This window comes from Eurosta solidaginis, chromosome 3 (genome assembly GCF_040869045.1).
Source record: "Eurosta solidaginis isolate ZX-2024a chromosome 3, ASM4086904v1, whole genome shotgun sequence".
In the NCBI taxonomy this organism is placed as follows: Eukaryota; Metazoa; Arthropoda; class Insecta; order Diptera; family Tephritidae; genus Eurosta; species Eurosta solidaginis.
The window spans coordinates 198,995,473-199,015,620 of record NC_090321.1 but is presented as its reverse complement, the minus strand read 5'-3'; positions in this window follow the sequence as shown (position 1 = coordinate 199,015,620).

The window sequence follows — 20,148 nt, the reverse complement described above, 5'->3', positions numbered from 1 at the left end:
TTTTGTAGTTTTATGGGCCTATTGATTTGAAAGTTCAAATCGTGCTCAACAAAAACGTTTTATCATTATAACAAATAAACAAAAAAATTGTAATCAAGAAAAAATATATCATAATAATAATGATTAAAAATTATGGTCAGGCTTTGAGCTCGGTTCGAGCCTGTGACCTTTTAGATTTTGATGATGAAAAATTGTATGAGTTTATTGTTCCTAAGGCGATCTTGTTTTTAGGTGGAATACATTGTTACTATTGTAGCGTTAAAGACACTCCGCGAAGGTTTTTGGGATGTTTCCGATGTTGATGATCCTTTGCCGTATATAGATCCGGTACGTTCCGGTAACAAGCACCATTAAGGTGCGAGCTCGACCATCTCGGGAAAGATTTAACATGACCAGATTGAACCTTCTACGCCATTCCATCCCCCACCCCCTAGTTCCATGAAGAGCAGGACTCGCCAAATCCTCGTCTACTAAAGAAGCAGGATTCGCCACGGGTAGGTGAGATTGACAATTAGGTTAGGGAAACGCTGGCAATCCCTTGAATCATTTCGGTATTTTAGTCGCATCTTACAACAAGCATACCTGCTACGAACATATTCTAATCCCCCGAACCCGCTGGGGGATGAAATATTTCAACTCATTTTCCCCAGTGTATATTCTGAATACTGTCTAAACAAATAATAAAATCTACTAGAATTTCTGGTAATCGCATAGCAGCACTTGCAACGCCTATGGATCAACGATTGATGATCATCATTAAACAGATATGGGAATCGCTAAACCGATCTTGTGATTTGGTGTGGCATAACTGGTAACGGAAACACCATGCAAATAAAATAGCAACATCTCGAAACATACCAGAAATAAATTTAAATTAAAAATCATAAACAAACAACAAAAATGATGCCATAAGGTGAAGTTGATCGTTGATGCGCAACTTAGATAAACGCTGAGAGCGTAACAACAACATCGATCACATAGCAGTAAAAAAAGCCAACTATATGACGACATAATACCTAATTGCCAGTGACAACAACAAGTGCCAAGGTACAATATTCGCACCAATACCATGGTCATACATCAGGCAGCCAGTCCGGTAGGCATAAATCAATAAAACAAACATTAGTCAGCAAGAAGCCCGAAACCACAAACTCCCGCGTTGTACAACAAAACCCAAACAAACACAACACTTGAGTATCAACAAAAGAACGCCAGCAGAAATTTAGAGAGAAGGGTTCCTGCCAGTCTCGCCGCCGTTAAGATTGCAGTTGCACTAACGATTCGTGACTTTCGAAATCGCGCATGAAATGAGGTAATAAAGTGATTTTTTCTTCTGTTCGTGTTCGTTTTGTAAAACCGAAAGAAGCTTTTGCGTTTGTGCATTCAATGTTGGCTTCATTGGGTGGGAGGCTGTGCCCGTGCAAAATAATTGGCCTCATCGATAACCCTAACACTTGCCGACTTGTTGTGATTATCATTTTTATTTGTTCGCATTTTTATTTGTTTTTTGTTGTTTTGTTTTTCATGTTTGTCTTCTCTGTTTTCTAAGTGACTGCTAATTTTGTTTGTTTTTATTTATTTTTTTTTTTTAATTCACTCACTACAATCTGAATTGGTTTTTGTTCGCATTTTCAATTTGCTGCAATAAGATTGTGTTAGATCCGCAATAACGATCGACTAATATGATCACAACTGATCAAATGCAAGACAATAATAAAAACAGCAGCGATGGTATGATTTGCGTGGTGTTAAGCTACTTGGCATTGTTTTTTTTTGTCAGTAAAAACAATTAAACAATCGTACAAATTTATTTGATTTTGCAGCTGGTCAAGTTTTGAATTCAGAGTTTTAAAATGCTTTGGTTCAATAAACCTATAACTTTAACGGTACTGAAAAGCTAGCATCATTAACGATAGACACAAAAGGGCCACATGTAGAGTGATTAACCCGGTTTATTCGGACCGGGTTTTTCTTAATTTTTTAGTCAGTTTAATTTAAATCTTAAAATTCCGAATATCGAATAACCCGGTTTTTTAACTTTTGTTTACCGGTTTTTCACAAGAACTATAAACGCCTTTGAAAGTTTATCTAAATACGGCAACATGTTAACTAGTTACATAGTCATCGTGCTTTACTGGAGCGGCAACTATAAATATGGGGTATTCTATCCCATTTCGAACAAGTGGATTTATAACAATAAATAGGAAAAAGTTTTAATTTTAAAAAATGGGCGTGGAGGTGCCACTCGAAGAAAAATTAGTTCAGAATAGAACCATATGTATATGTATTATTGCGCAGCCTTGTAACACTATTAATCACACAAAACGAGCAATAACAGCATTTCAAGTGTACAGCTGGGTATGTAATGTTCGGTTTCACCCGAAATTAGACTTCCTTACTTGTTTTGTTTTATTTTTAGCTGATCGCAGGTTTAATTATTTAAGGAAAGTACTAAAAAAAAGCGGATTTAACCGGGTTCCAGAAATAAAAACCGGTATTTTTTTAATGGACATTTTCAATAATTTAAAAAACGGTTTTTGGAAAAACTCGCTTCATGCCTAGAAAACTATAATTTTCTCGAAGTCGAGTATCTGAGTAAAAGCTGGGTATTTTTTTTTCTGTAGCAAAAAAAAAAACAAGCAGACCTCTTCGACTTGAAAAAATTAGTCAGAGCAAATGCTCGGTTTTCATGCATGAGACACAAAGAGTGGGGAAAATTAAGGAGGGTTGGTAGTGTAAAACTACGCTTGAAGAAGTGTCATCGAAATCATCTAAAGGAAGTCCGATGTAACTAGCACTTTCAGCAGAAAGGGACTCTAAAGTAATTGCGTTTGGACGTGTTGGCTCCGTGTTATTTTTATTTTTTTTACAGTGTGGCTTTCCTAATTGGTCTGAGTTTTTATCGTTTAAGAACTTAGGATACCAAGCCTCACTGTCAAAAATTTTAAATGAGAGTTAGTTTAGAATGTGCCAAATGTGTAAGAGTTTAACTTGCCTATGCGAAAGTGGGCGTTAAAATAAAAATAAAAATGCCGTGCTCACATTTATATGAAGAAAATTTAAAAGTTTTTCAAGCCGTAAATCAAAATAGGTTGACGATATGTTGGAATGTAGAAGTGTCAATGGGACAAGCGTCAATTGGCTTTAGTTCACTTTCGAAGGAGAATTAATGTCAATGACATTAATGCATGCAGGTATGGACCATGACAACATCAGATGAAGCGGCTCTGGGAGTGTTGAGAAAAGTTCTTCGAAAGATCTATGGACCTTTACGCGTTGGCGATGGCGAGTACCGAAGAAAATTTAACATTGAGCTGTACGAGCTCTACGCAGACATCAACATTGTGCGGAAAATTAAAACGCAGCGGGTACGCTGAAATGAAAGATAACGCTTCGGCTAAGAATGTGTTTTTATGGGAATCCGCCTATGGAAGCCAAGGAAGAGGACGGCCCTCACTCCACTGGAAGGGCCAGGTGGAAAACTATTAAGAAGCGACTGTCGCGCCTTGTTGGACGGTCATAACCGTTTGAACGGTTAAGTAAGTAAGTAAATCGATCGCGTGGACAGGATAAGCCTGGTTACACTGGGCCACTTGAGGGCAGCACGCTGCTACGACGAAAAAACAAGAAAAAAATGTTGGAATACTTTTTTTTTTTAAATGGGTTTGTCTAATGTACACATGCAAATATCTACTGCCATCAGCGACAAAAACCAATGTCACATTCGAACGGAAGGAAGTTAAGATTTGTTTCATTTATTGCGGATGTTTAACTAATTCACATCTTAACGTATCGATATAGTTAGTGAGTTATGTGACTTTGTAATGTCGGAATTTCTGTGATTGATATCGATCTATGTTTTTCTTGTTTTGCTGAGGTTTTTTGTTTTGTTTTGGTTTTGCTTGCTAAAATTTTGCTCGCAAAATACAAAGCCAAGTAAAAAAGATGTAGAAGTGGCATAGAAATTCTGAAAAAGAATGAAAAGCTTGCTGATTTGATTTGAAGAATGGTCTAAGTCGCTTTAGCCATCGCACACACGTTTATAGTTCATATCTGAACAGTGTCCAATTTAATGTTTTTAAGTGTTTTAACCTTTTTTCTCGTACTGCATACACATATTATTTAATTAGAAATTTTTTTTTTATTTTAAACACAATAAAGCGAGCCATCGCCTGCCGCTAATGGCTACTTGAACAACTTTTCTAGCCATATTAACTTTGTTAATGGTTGATCTTTATTTCCTGAAGCCGTACTGGTTTTCTGATATTCCTATCACCTGTGCGGTTTCTTTTTCAATGCAATTATTAATATCTCTTTCGAGAACTTTACCTGCGGCGCTTTTTTTACAAATGCTGGCGTCTTATGGGTAAAGGCCAATTTAAGCACTTTTCTTGGCATGCCATCTGATCCAGAAGTTTTTTTTTTGTCCTCAAGTCCTTTAGGCGCCTGAAGGACTTCATACACGGTTACTTCATCATATGATTAGAGTGGGATGTTTAATATGGGAGAAACCAACCTTCCTTGCATGGGGAAAAATAGTATCGACCCCGTTCTTAAGGAAAGATGGGCATGTCCTTTAAACTTTTTAGGACACCTTTGTAGGTTGTACCACATGGATCGTCATTATTGTCATTTTCGTTTTCTATACCTTATTGCAACCTTCAGTTAGTGACGAAGGCAGCTCTACACTCAAGATAATTAGGTCTTTCTCTTGAAAGCTTGTAAGCGTCTTCTAGCTTAAGAGCAGTCTCTTTTTAATGACTTGATGTCGTCATATTCCATTCTTATGCCAGCCTTTACTTTTTTGGTAATCTCGTTCGCGCTTTCTATGTATTCAGTTGTTGATGGCACAACCTTAAATGTTAAAGATTCGAAGCAGTTTAGGTTACGACTCGAACCTGATGTAGTGGAAGCTGATATCCACAACTATCGCTAAGTGATCACTTCAAATATAATTCATATAGACTTTATGGCACTCACTAATCTTCCACTCACATTGCCTGAAGAGATTGACACTGAAATCGTTTCTGCTCCTTTATGGCTTTTAGTTCTTCCTGAAAGACGTTGCAAGGCTCGGCAGCCAAATACTTACGGGTAGCAAGAGATCGTTTAAGTAGATACCACAACCTACATTGCCATTGTACTGTGGCTAGCTACGCTTTACTTCTCGCCGTAAGCAACTGCAACACTCTCGTTTTGACTTTCGTTGAAACTGAAATCACTTTCGCTGCTACAAAACGTTTTGCTTCAAAGAATTAAAGAAACCTTTATTGCAGGTTAAGCCCAGTGGTAGCACCAGTTGTCATAGAATGACTCATATATACATAAATACGACATCAATGTATTATTTAAAGTACCAATTATTTCAATTATCGAAAAATGGTATTGAAAAAAGTTAATTAATTAAATTGTTTTGAAAGTGATGCTATGAAAATTTTTACGAAGTATGTACTATAATTTGTTATGCTCTCATTTCGAACATAATTGTACAATATTCAGGTAATAAAACTGTAAATTGCCTCACAAAATGGCCTTACAAAAATATTAAGTTGTGATAATTACGAAAACTATGACCTTTTTTTGTTTTTGGAAATTTCTGGTTGATATTTTAGGGATTGTTCTGCATCAGTTAGGAGCATTGTCACGCATTGACCTCACTTAATTATGTTTTAGCGAAAAATTTTATTTTATTTGGAACTTTTCGAACCCAACAAATTCAACTAAACAACGAAGTTGATCACATCATTATTAACTGCCATTTGACCTTTGTTTGAAGTTGAATATTTTGCATATGTATGTATATAAATATATATTTATTGATAGATAATACGTATGCACATGTGTATGTATATATGTAGGTTTGGTTTGCCTTTGTTTAGGTTCGGATTGATAGACAGTATTTTTCTGATGGTTCTCTGAACTTCACATTCGAACAGCGAACTCTTGGCTTCCGGTTTAGCGCGAAGTCTGCTGATCATTGTTTTGACGCTTGGCGGAATTGACCATGGAATGGTTCACAATGGTTCAAAGCAGTCGCGGAACTTATACCGAAAGCTTTTCAATATGTTTACCAAATTTAGAAGCGTATAGCTTTATGTATTCAAATAAATGTGTGGCTCGAAAAAACGTTGTTAGCGACAAAATTAAAAGTTTACATATAACAGAAAATATTTACCCATACATCTCTTTTAAAACAAAGACTGAATTTACAATGGTGATAAAAACATGTTATATCCAAACTCCAGGGGATTAGCAATTATTTGCTGATGGCGCTTACAGCCGTTTGATATGTTAACACTTTTGGAACAGAAAGAAGGGAAAGGAAAACAAAGGAAAGGAATGGAAAAGGAAAGGAAATGGAAAAGAAAGGAAAGGAATTGCATAGGCAATGGAAAGGAGAGGAAATGGAAAATAAAGGAAAAGAAAGGAAAGGAAAGGAAATGAATTGCGTACGAAAAGGAAAGGAAAGGAAAGGAAAGGAAAGGAAAGGAAAGGAAATGAATTGCGCAGGAAATGGAGAGGAAAGATAGGATAGGAAAGGAAAGGAAAGCAAAGAAACGAAATGAAGGCAAATGAGGGGAAAGGAAGGGAAAGGGAAGAAAGGGAAAGGAAAGGAAAGCAAAAGGAAAGGATAGGAAAGGAAATGAATTGCGTAGGAAAGGAAACGAAAGGAAAAGGAAAGGAAAGTAAAGGAATGGAAAGGAAAAGAAAGAAAAGGAAAGGAAAGGAAAGGAAGGGAAAAGAAAGAAAAGGAAAGGAAAAGAACGGGAAGGAAATTAAAGCAAAGGAAAAGAATGTAATGGAAAGAAAGAAAAGGAAAAGAAGGGAAAGGGAAGGAAAACTAAAACAGAAACATAGAGGGAAAGAAAGCGAGATCAGAAAACAAAAGGAATACCGGGACAGGGGGTTATTAATTTGTAACATTGCACACCTAGATCAAAACAACCATAAACTAAAAAATCCCAATTGCTCAGAAAACGCGAAGAACTTACTGCTTTCCCCATAAATGAAGGTTGAGTTATGTTGAACTGGCTGGTCTGTAAGGACCTTATATAAACTGAATGTGTCCATAATGCAACCAGAAGTTTATTTGAAGAACAACTTGAAAGACAATATTAAAAGCAATGACCTATGTAATAAAATAAGTATGTCCTCTTGGAAAATACTAAAAGTTCTCTAGGCCCCACCCCCCTAGTTGTTTTTCGACCTGCAAATTTAATTTTGTGACACCCTGCAGCCCTGCGCTTGATTTCAAACCTTTCCTGCCAGATTTATCAAGTGCATCTATTGTATCCCTTTCCAATTCATCCGCCTTTTCTATGTCCATATTACCGGTGTCCTATAATGATGGAAGTTTCTCTCTGGTTTAATACTTCCACGTAATTATTTGCAACCTATCAAACTTCTATTTGTATTGCTATGCGAGATTATAGCCTCAATCACCACCAAAATGTCTTCCAGTATCTCTCCTGCTTGGATCCCGGCTTCCATATCTGCTTGAAAGACATTTAGGTGATCTGCCAGCTTGTACGATCTTCATATTACCGGATCGGCACAGTGTACCATTGACCATACCAATTCCATTACTTTGGTTTAATCGGCGTATTCGTGCATCGTATCTTCCAACTTTTCCGCCCCATTTTCCCGCCCTTGCACCGCTCTTGGGGTTCTTTGATCCAGGCTTACATACATTTTAGAGCATGTTGTGAGTACTTAATCTAATAAGTAGTTAATAAAATTTTAAAATAGCTCCCCGCACACATGAGCCGACACTTTTCATGGGCGGACAAAAGTTGCTAACGGTGGGTATCCGTCCGAAGGAGGTTTCGCTGTGTACATTTCGGTTGGTATTCATAACTTCGAGATTTTAGATTTTGGAGTTAATTCCCTGTTGATCTAGATGCGTGATATATGTCTTGTTGAAGTTAGACGAGTTAACACTTAAATAAATTTTCTATCGATAAAATATCGAAAAATTGTTAAAAAACATCGATTTTTTATCGAAAAGTTACAGACTTTTTATCAAAATATTATGGATGATTTATCAAAAAAGTAATCGATACCTTAACGAGAGTTTACAGATATGCTATCGAGAAGTTATCGATTTTTTATCAAAAAGTAATATTTTTGCTATCAACTTGTTATCGATATCAATTTTTTATACATATAATAATTAGCCAACGAATCGTCGAGAACAAACAGGAAACTCGGCGATTATAATACGCTATCGATAATAAGCTGATAGTAATATAGTAACTTGTCGGTATGGGTTGTTGCCGATAAGAAGCCGACAAGGCTATTCTCAAAAAGCCCGAAATTGTTAGGACAAAGTTGCCTCTGTTGTGTTTTACTTTAAACCTTTTTCGAGTTCGAATTCATTCGTTTTAAGCTCATGGGGGGAGTGGTTCAATCCCCCCCCCCCCCCCCCACCCCATGGACAATTCCTGTGCACGCTCCTTTTTCGGCGCATACAGAAACAAATGGAATCTGAAAAATTCCATGATCACATGGTAAACGAGTTTTTGATTTTAACCGTAGTTTAAAAAAATAATTTTTGAGAAAATTGGTGCTTAAAACATTTTTCGAGCCACCCATTCATATGTATGTAACATTTGATACATTTTATTTGTATTACAATTTTTTTATTCTTTATTTGCACAAAAAAGAGAACAATAGATTTAGTTCCGGCCAGTTAACCATAAACCTTCTTCATGTCATACTATAACAGCAATGACAATTGGCATTTTAGTATGAATGAGCTAGCAATATGAGTACATGCGTTTATATTTTATTTATGTATTAAAGTGGTAAAACCATGACAAATTTGTTTGTTCTTTTGCATTATCCATATATGAACTCAAATAGGTAGGTAGAACTAGATGTATTGTATTTTTGTATTTATGTTAATACTTCTGCTAACTATGTACTTTTGTAAATCACCACATTTGTAGATCTATAACGATCTCTGTGCAGATCCAAGCTTCGTTTAGGTGCGGGTGGTAGTACTTAAATATTTAAGAAAAAACCTTACCTTCATCGTAATTGTTTGACGTACTGTGGGTCAAGTACTAAAGAATCTGTGTAAGCGTCATTGCGCTGGATGAAATCAAAAATTAACAGGCTGAGTGAACTTCAAATTAAGGTCCTCTCACGATGAACAAAAATCAAGCTTTGCGACAATAATTATACTAGATGAAAACTATAAAGAAGAGTATCCACTATTTCATAGCCTGGTAGAGATCTCCACACAACGCTCAAATGCTGCAAAGGCAATAGGCTAGGGCTTCTCGGATAAAAGTTGCAAAAATAAATAAAAAAAACAAGTAAATGAGGCTAAGTTCGGGTGTCACCGAACATTACATACTTAGCTGAGAGCTATGGAGACAAAATAAGGGAAAATAACCATGTAGGAAAATGAAGCTAGGGTAACCCTGGAATGTGTTTGTATGACATGTGTATCAAATGCAAGGTATTAAAGAGTATTTTAAGAGGGAGTAGGCCACAGGTCTATAGGTGGAGGCCATTTAGGGATATCGCCATAAAGGTGGACCAGCGGTGACTCTAGAATGTGTTTGTACGATATGGGTATCAAATGAAAGTTGTTAATGAGTACTTTAAAAGGGAGTGGTGGTAGTTGTATATGTGAAGGCGTTTTCGAGATATTGACCAAAGTGTGGACCAGGGTGACCCAAAAGGTCATCTGTTGGGTACCGCTAATTCATTTATATATGTAATATCACGAACAGTATTCCTGCCATGATTCCAAGGGCTTTTGATTTCGCGCTGCAGAACTTTTTCATTTTCTTTTGCTTAATATGGTAGGTGTCACACCCCTTTTGCAAAGTTTTTTCTAAAGTTATATTTTGCATCAATAAACCAATCCAATTACCATGTTTCATCCCTTTTTTTCGTATTTGGTATAGAATTATGGCATTTTTTAATTTTTCGAAATTTTCGATATCGAAAAAGTGGGAGTGATCATAGTCGGATTTCAACCATTTTTAATACCAAGATAAAGTGAGTTCAGATAAGTACGTGAACTGAGTTTAGTAAAGATATATCGATTTTTGCTCAAGTTATCGTGTTAACGGCCGAGCGGAAGGACAGACCGTCGGTTGTGTATAAAAACTGTGCGTGGCTTCAACCAATTTCGCCCTTTTTTACAGAAAACAGTTACCGTCCTAGAATCTAAGCCCCTACCAAATTTCACAAGGATTGGTAAATTGTTATTCGACTTATGGCATTAAAAGTATCCTAGACAAATTAAATGAAAAAGGGCGTAGCCACGCCCATTTGGAAATTTTCTTTTATTTTTGTATTTTCTTGAACCATATCATTACTTGTGTTGAATGTTGACATAATTTACTTATATACTGTAAAGATATTAAATTTTTTGTTAAAATTTGACTTTTTAAAAGAATTTTTTAAAGTGGGCGTGGTCGTTCTCCGATTTTGCTAATTTTTATTAAACATATATAAGTAAAAGAAATAACGTTCCTGCAAAATTTCATCATGATACCTTCAGCGACTGCCAAATTACAGCTTGCAAAACTTCTAGATTACCTTCTTTTAAAAGTGGGCGGTCTCACGCCCATTGTCAAAAATTTTACTAATTTTCTATTCTGCGTCATACGTTCAACTCACCTACCAAGTTTCGTCGCTTTATCCGTCTTTGGTAATGAATTATCGCACTTTTTGGGGTTTTCGAAATTTTCGATATCGAAAAAGTGGGCGTGGTTGTAGTCCGATTTCGTTCAGTTTAAATAGCGATCTGAGATGAGTGCCCAGGAACCTACATACCAAATTTCATCAAGATACCTCAAAATTTACTCAAGTTATCGTGTTAACGGACGGACGGACGGACGGACGGGCGGACATGGCTCAATCACATTTTTTTTTTTTGATACTGATGATTTTGATAAATGGAAGTCTATATCTATCTCGATTCCTTTATACCTGTACAACCAACCGTTATCCAATCAAAGTTATTATATTCTGTGAGCTCTGCTCAATCAGAGGGGGGGTTGGGGGGTTTCTGAGGGGGCTCGCGATTTAGAGGTACTATGACATTTTTTTAATTCAGGGGAGTCTTTAGTTGTTCCATGTGCAATTTTTAAGCCGAATTTCAAAAGCAACGAAAATCTGCATTTCGTTTTAATATTATAGTGAAGTGTGAAAAATAAAAATCTATATATATAAAAAGAAAGGCTATAATGTGTGTTAGTTGGTCGCCGGTGTTTGAAGAGATGTGTCGGGCGATTTTGTTCAAACTTTCACACAAGTTGCGTAACCCTCACGCGGTGGTTACTACATAGGCGTGGTTGCGATCGACGTACAGGGTCTCGAGATATAGGCCGAAACGTGGACCCGAGTACTCCTAGAATGTGTTTATAGAATATGTGTATCAAACTGAAGCTGTTGATGAGTGCTTTAGTACATAGTAATATATTATAACGAATTTACTTGCAAATCCTCTTATTTGCAATCCTCTGCTAAGTTCGAATCACTAAACTGTTGAATAAATAACTCCAATTTGTAGTAATGCAAAATGACCTTTATTAAAGTACTTCACAATAACACTCCAACTGTACAACGAATAGCTTAATAACCAAACTGATAGCTTAAAGGAAACTGACTTTCAAAATAATAGTGCTATTGCTCGCTAGATATCGTCTTACTCGTAACTGCTTGACAATTCAAATCAAACTGAATCCCTTCTTACTCGCCTGCATCGCTTTTATAGTTTACGCTGCATACTTCTAGGCTCTTCGATTTCCAGAAGTTACTAGTTGTTTCGGCTACAAAATCGCCAGCCACAACTACGTGCACAAATTATTGCTCTCTCTTGTGACAACTCAGATAAGGTATATGCATGTGTTTGTAGTTTACAGTCTCCCACACACACATAAGCGTATAAGTAAATTCATCGGTGTGTGACATCTCATCTCTCGCTGCCTTGTATGTAAATGTTGCTCGTCGGAATGTGTACATATGTGTAGACGCAATTATTGATTCGTTTATGTAGATACATAATGATTGAATTATTGATGTGCATTCACGTCACTGCTTAGATCGGCTTAGAGCTGGCAGCACTCCTTAGTTTTGCTAATATTCGTAACACTGCCCTCCACCTAAGTCTGATCGTCCCGATCAGACAAATCTCTCGATCTAAACGCTGCTAATCTCTCCAAATGAACCACTTTCATTTTGGTTCGTGGTTTGGTAGTGGTTTGTATGCGGTACACTACATCGTTGATCCGTTTTACAACTTTGTATGGGCCTTCCCAGTTACACTGCAATTTCGGGGACAAACCTTTTTTTCGTTGTGGGTTGTATAGCAGCACCAAATCTCCTTCCTGAAACCCTTCCGAATTAATTGCTTTATCGTACCTCGCTTTCATCTTGTCACTCATAATCTTTGCTCGTTGCCTTACCAGATCGTGTATCTCTCTCAGCTCTTCTTCTAAGACATCAGTGGATTTCTTGACATTCCTCTCCGCATCGGCATCTATCCCATACTTCAAATCAGCTGGCAGTCGAAGGTCATTGCCAAAAATTACCTTTGCGGGAGTTTGGCCCGTTGTGTCATGTACTGCCGATCGGTAGGCCATCAAGAATAATGATATGTGTGTATCCCAGTCCTTATGGTACTTGTCGACTACTTTTCTTAAATGCTCCTCCAATGTTCTATTGAAACGTTCCACCATACCATCGGACTGAGGATGCAATGCAGTTGTCCGTGTTTTTCGAATGCCCAACTTCTTGCACAGTTCTTGGAACACAGCTGATTCAAAATTCCTGCCTTGGTCAGAATGTAACTCCATTGGTACACCATACCTTGCAACCCATTCGTTTTTAACCACTTCTGCTACTGTTTCTGCTTCTTGGTTTGGGATTGGGTATACCTCTGGCCATTTACTGAAATAATCCATAACCACCAGTACGTATTTGTTTCCGCGGTTGCTAGTAGGAAATGGACCTGCGACATCCATGGCGATCCTTTCAAATGGTGCACCTGAAATATACTGCTTCATCTGGCCACGACTTCGGGTTTTGGGCCCTTTCGCTCTGTTGCATACCTCGCAATTGGCAATCCACTCGGTGACCGACTGACGGCAACCAACCCAATAGAATCTCTGCTTAATTTTCTCGAGTGTCTTCGTGATTCCAAGATGGCCTCCACTTGGACCATTGTGCAACTCGCTGAGCACGTCAGGAATCCTCTTTCTGGGAACAACTATAAGTTTCTTCTTGCACTGACCATCCTCACTCTCCCATACTCGATGCAAGCAACCGGATATCAATTCCAAACTGTTCCACTGTGCCCAATATGACTTCGCAATGGGACTCTCTGTTGACATATCCTCTCTGCTTGGTCTTTCGTTTCGTTCGAGCCCTTGCATAACATGTGACAGATCTGTATCTTCTAGCTGACACTTTCTTAGTTGTTCCTTGTCCCATTCATCCGTACACGTTATAGTCATTAGCCGGACATCTATAATGTCTTCTTTAGCCTCGGCCTTTGAACAGTGCTTGCATTCCAAACTACATGGCCTTCGTGACATTGCATCGGCATTTCCATGGGTACTACCTTTTCGATGCTCAATGGATAAGTCATAGCTTTGAAGTCGCTCGATCCACCGTGCCAATTGTCCTTCCGGATTACGGAACTGCAGTAGCCATTTTAAAGCTGCGTGATCTGTCCTGACACGGAATCGCTGGCCGTAGAGGTATTTGTGAAAATGTTTAACGCACTCTACCAATGCCAACAGCTCTCTCCGCGTAACGCAGTAGTTCCTCTCTGGTTTTCCAATCGAACGGCTGTAATATGCAACTACCTTCTCCTGTCCATCGACCAGTTGTGATAAAACGCCTCCTATAGCATATCCACTCGCATCTGTATCTAGAATAAATGTTGCTCCTGGAATCGGATATGCTAACATTGGGGCAGTGCACAAACGCTCCTTCAATGTTTGGAAAGCCACTTCTTGCTCCTTCTTCCATTCAAAAGCTTTATTTTTTCTTGTAAGCTCATGGAGGCTATGGGCTACGCTGGAAAAATTTGGTACAAATCGGCGGTAATATGTGCACAGCCCAAGAAAACTTCTCAATTCATGTAGGTTCTGTGGTCTTGGCCAATCCTTTACAGCCTCTATTTTTTCGTTCGCAGTGCAGATGCCCTCTGTCGTTACCTTGTGACCCAAATAATTGACTTCCTTTTTAAATAGCGCACACTTTTTGGGACTTAACTTCAGACCAGCGCCAGCTATTCTCTGGAAAACTTCCTCCAAATTCTTAAGATGTTCATCAAAGTTCTTGCCCAATACGATGATGTCGTCCAGGTACACCAAGCATGTTTTCCAATGTAGTCCTTTCAGTACCTGGTCCATGAGTCTCTCAAAAGTAGCTGGTGCATTACAAAGTCCAAAAGGCATCACTGTAAATTGCCAAAGACCATCACCGACACTGAAGGCTGTTTTCTCTTTATCTTCCTCCTTCACCTCCACTTGCCAGTAGCCGCTTTTCAAGTCCAGCGTGGAAAACCATTTCGTACCAGATAGCGAGTCCAGAGTGTCGTCAATTCTTGGCAATTAGTAGCTATCCTTTTTCGTTACGTCATTCAACTTCCGGTAGTCCACGCAAAACCTCATTTTTCCATCCTTCTTTTTTACAAGTACTACCGGTGAGCTCCATGGACTAGCTGATGGTTCGATGACGCCGCTGTCGCTCATTTCTTGAATGATTTGACTCACAACTTCCCGCTTCGCCAGTGGAACACTACGTGGAGCTTGACGGATCGGCCTCGCATCGCCAGTGTCAATTTGATGTTTCACAACGTTGGTGCGGCCTGGTTTAGAATCATCCTGGTCAAATATGTTCGCGTACTTTAGGAGCAGTTGTTTTGCCTTACTCTGATATGCTTTCTCTAGCCCCTGCATCCATGCCGTGATGTCATTTGAAAGATCAGTATTACTAGCTGAAACGTGTTCCTGGAGTTGTTCACAGTTAATAACTACTTCAGCCTCTTGGCATCTTCCCAAAATAGCTCCTTTAGTCAGTTTGAGTGGTGACTTGAACTCATTGAGTACTCTTACCGGAATACGACCATCTTGTTGTGTCATAGCCAGGGTTTTTCCTACAAGTATGTTTAGAGCTGATTTGTTTGCTGCTTCGACAACCCACAATTTGTTTGTCCCACAATCTCCATCAACCTTTGCCCAGATGACTGCTTCGGATTTTGGTGGTATTTGCTGACTCTCTTCCACCAGCACTCGTTTACTGCTGTAGCCTCTCTCGTAGCCGAAATTAAGTGGTACATCCATGTTTTTACATCGCATCGTCTTGCTTTGCATGTCGATCTTGATGCCCTGGTCGATTAAGAAGTCGACTCCAATTATGATTTCATCAACAATTTCTGCCACTATAAAATTGTGTACTACCATGACGTTCCCAATTGCGACTTCACATTCTACTTCTCCAATTACCTGGGTGTCCTCTCCCGTGGCTGTACGTAATCTTGCTCCAAGCAATGGTCTTATCTTTTTGTTGACTAAATCCGCTCGAATGATGGAATGAGATGCACCCTTATCTACAGTCAGTAACCGTTCCTTTCCGTCCACATGTCCTCCAACAGTAAGATTGCTCGATCTTCTTCCAATCTGCGAGATAGAGATTATGGGGCATTCAATTGCGGGAGCCAGCTGTCGCCCCTTGCGGCTGACTCGATTTAGTTTAACGATTGAGTGGTCTTGGATATTTGCTCATCACCTTCTGCTCTGCGTTTACGACCACCCACATTGTTGGAGCTATTGGGACCGCTGCTGCAATGTCGTGCCATATGACCTGGGTTGCCACACTTGAAACATTTAATAACTCCGGCATTTTTCTGTTGTGATCCCTTCAGTGCTTCCAAAATAGTGTCTACCCAATCTGGTCTTTCCACTTCTACACGATGAGCTTTGTATGCTGGTTTACTCAATAGTGAGGCCGTTTCCTGAGTCAATGCATGTGATACCGTTTCAGCAAATGTCAGCTTTGGGTTTGCGTATGTAGCTCGCTTCGTTTCCACGTCCCGTATGCCATTTATGAAACTCTGGATTTTTACCCTTTCAGTGTATTCCACGGGTGCGTCCGCATTTGCAAGATGAGCCAATCTTTCAATATCTGAAGCAAACTCCTGCAATGTCTCATTTGCTTTTTGGTAGCGGTTTTGCAACTCAATTTGGAATATCTGTTTCCTATGCTCGCTTCCGTAACGTCTCTCTAAAGCGCTCATCAATGTTTCGTAATGGTTCCGCTCGTACTCTGGGATGGTCTGTAAGATTTCCGCGGCAGGCCCTTTCAGTGCCACGAACAGAGCTGCAACTTTATCTTCAGCATTCCATTGGTTCACTGCTGCGGTCTTCTCAAACTGTAGCTTAAAGACCTGAAAAGGAACAGAACCGTCAAAGGATGGTATCTTTACCTTTGGATTACTCGCTGAAACAGCTGGGCGATTTAGTTGTAACTGCTCCATACGACCTTTTCAATCATCTACTTCTGCCTGAAATTGAGCCATTTTTGCATCCTGCGCTTCCAGTTTTGATGATACCTGTTCCAAAATTTCTGCCGAAATTTCAGACATACGTGCCTCTTGCGCTTCCAATTGAGATGCCATATATGTCTTTTGGTCTTCCAGTTGAGAAGACACTTGCGACGTCATTTCTGAAATACGTGCCTCCTGTGATTCCAGTTGGGATGCCATATATGTCTTCTGCTCTGCCAGTTGAGTTTCCATCTTGGATGTAATATGTGTCTCCTGTGACTCCAGTTGGGATGTTATATTTGTCTTTTGTTCTTCCAGTTGTGATGACATGTTGGTGGATATTTGTGATGACATTTTGGACATTTGTGCCGATATTGCAGCCAATATCATGTTCAAGTCTGTGTTTGTAACTGTCTGCGATGTTTCGTTTTTCTCTTCAATTTTTGTTGTTGTTTCGTCCCCATCAGGATAAAAGACAAACTCGTCCACATCAATTCCTTGCGACTCCATTACCTCTCGTAGCCGTGCTTGAAGTTCGATCTTATTTCCGGTTGTATTTAATCCACGGTTCTCCAACTCCTTTTTCAGTTGCTGGATCTTCAATTCACTGAACTTTGCCATGTCCAAGTTGTATTCCCAATCTTCGGAATTTATTCAACAATTCCTCTTCTGACACCAATTGTAACGAATTTACTTGCAAATCCTCTTATTTGCAATCCTCTGCTAAGTTCGAATCACTAAACTGTTGAATAAATAACTCCAATTTGTAGTAATGCAAAATGGCCTTTATTAAAGTACTTCACAATAACACTCCAACTGTACAACGAATAGCTTAATAACCAAACTGATAGCTTAAAGGAAACTGACTTTCAAAATAATAGTGCTATTGCTCGCTAGATATCGTCTTACTCGTAACTGCTTGACAATTCAAATCAAACTGAATCCCTTCCTACTCGCCTACATCGCTTTTATAGTTTACGCTGCATACTTCTAGGCTCTTCGATTTCCAGAATTTACTAGTTGTTTCGGCTACAAAATCGCCAGCCACAACTACGTGCACAAATTATTGCTCTCTCTTGTGACAACTCAGATAAGGTATATGCATGTGTTTGTAGTTTACAGTCTCCCACACACACATAAGCGTATAAGTAAATTCATCGGTGTGTGACATCTCATCTCTCGCTGCCTTGTATGTAAATGTTGCTCGTCGGAATGTGTACATATGTGTAGACGCAATTATTGATTCGTTTATGTAGATACATAATGATTGAATTATTGATGTGCATTCACGTCACTGCTTAGATCGGCTTAGAGCTGGCAGCACTCCTTAGTTTTGCTAATATTCGTAACAATATTATCTAGAGACAGACTGGGACTGGATTAGGACTCGGACTGGGACTGAGACTCGGAGTGGGACCGGGACTGAGACTCGGAGTGGGACTTGGACTGGGACTGGAATAAAATACATACCACCCTCTGGGACAGGTAATAAGGGATACAGAAGAATGAGAAGGAATTGAGAGAAGAGAAAATAGAGAAGGAGATTGAGAAAGAGATAGAATGAGACGAAGATGGAGATAGATGAAGCGAAAAAGGCGGACGGAGGAGTGAATAAAAGGATTAGGAAAAAGTGTAGAGGGACGAGGTCAGAGTTAGACGGAAAGAGCTTATTAAAATGTATGCAGATAGGCCAAATTTCTGGAAAGACAACGTCTGCCGGGTCTTCTAGTTAGATATAAAGTTTCGGAGTTGTCACCAGCTACCCTATGTTAATCTGTCGCAAACACATATTAGCTGTTTTGATTTAGCAAGTTGCGGCCTTTAGCTGTATTTATGGAAAGACCAGGCAGGAATTTCCACTTCAAAGTGGAATATAGATGCAAAAATTAAACTTAAAAACTAGTTTCTTTTTTGATTCGCCGCTACGCCAACACATTTTCAATTTTCAACCAACTAATGCAGTTATTCAGGCAAAATATCCAGCTCTAGCAGAACGACAACGCAAATTTCGTTGGGAGACTCTCACTCTACTAATGCTAGTTTAGTCTGGTTATTATATATACCTCTGGCTACTCATTCAGATTGGCAACACACATCCTGGTTAACCTACGTTCAATTTGAACTATTCGAAATTATGTCTTCCTTAACCCCCGTTAGATTAGTGTGTAACCATCGGTACACATGGCTATTGTATTTCCCGCCATTTTCGTGCCCTTGTGACACCTTTTTCCCTCTATTGTGACTTTAACACCCACAACGAAATTCAAGCACGAGATCGGATAGTATATGAGCCCAACATTGGGCGCTGAAATATAAATATTATATATCCCTTGATCGCTACGGGGTTTGGTTGTTTTTTTTATTTTTGCCAATTGGTAGCACGTTGCAATTTCGGGCATGATCGGGCTGCGCGGTTAACTACACTCAGACAAAAAAACCGTTCAAAAATCCAGCACCACCGGACTCAATTTAAGCTTTTCATGTTATTACTTTTTAGTTCTAAAAACGGACGATCTGTTCTCAAAACAAAAACCTTTTTCTTGAACTGAGATGCATTTTCTTGAAAAGAAAACGGCTGGTCTTAAAATATGAAAAAATATTCTATTAATGAGAACAATGTTCTTAAATTAAGAACAATGTTCTTAAATTATGTTCAAGAAAAAAGAAACGGTAAAATTCGTGTGTACTACAATGTTAAATGCAACATTTGGCACAAGCTGTTAAGCAGTTGTAGTGGCCCAGCGGCTATGATGTTGCGGTTGCGATCGTGTGGGGCGACTTCGATCACCGACAAACTCTGAAGTTTTTTAAAACAATTTTTTTTATATTCTAATTTTTGAACTCTTATTTTTTATTGAGTTCCATTCACATATGCACAGGTAATTCTCAATCTTGTTATGCAATGTTTTAAATATATATTCAGATTGCATAATCAAATAAGAAGAATTTCTCAATAAGAGAAATATATGAAAAAATTAATGTTATGCGTTTTTTCTAATATTTTGCAATTTTAATAATAATTTTTTTGATATTAATATTTTTTAAATAAAATTATTTGGCGACCTTTATGTAACTAAACTTTGTTGTTAGGCTGGCTTTAGGTCAACTTTCGTAAAAATAAAACACAAGTGTTTTTCTTTTCTAACCAATATATTTTGGTTACTCCACGGTAACCGTCCTCAGGGTAAAAATTAATTTTCACGTCTGCCCTGTCTATTAATAAAAAAATAAATAAATGTTACCTTCCACCAATGATCAAGCACAAACCGTTCTTGAATTGAGACCGAGAACTGTTAAATCGACCACAAATCGTTCTCGAAGCGTGAGAACGAAAAGTCTTAAATCAAGTCCAAGTAGTGCTTGAAATGAGCACGGAAGGTTCACACATCAATACCAAAGTGGTCATAAAATACGAACGGTGTGCTTGGAAAAAGTGTTCTTAAAACAAGGCCATCGGTCACGAGTTAAAAAAAAACGTACTTAAGAGAATGTCAACGAATGTTCTTAATTTTGAACTTGTTCCGTTCGCTTTAGAACGATTTTTTCTCTGAGGGTATCAGGAAACCAATAAAAAATGTCAAGGATATGACATCTTCTTTGTAAAATTTATTTTATTTTTAATT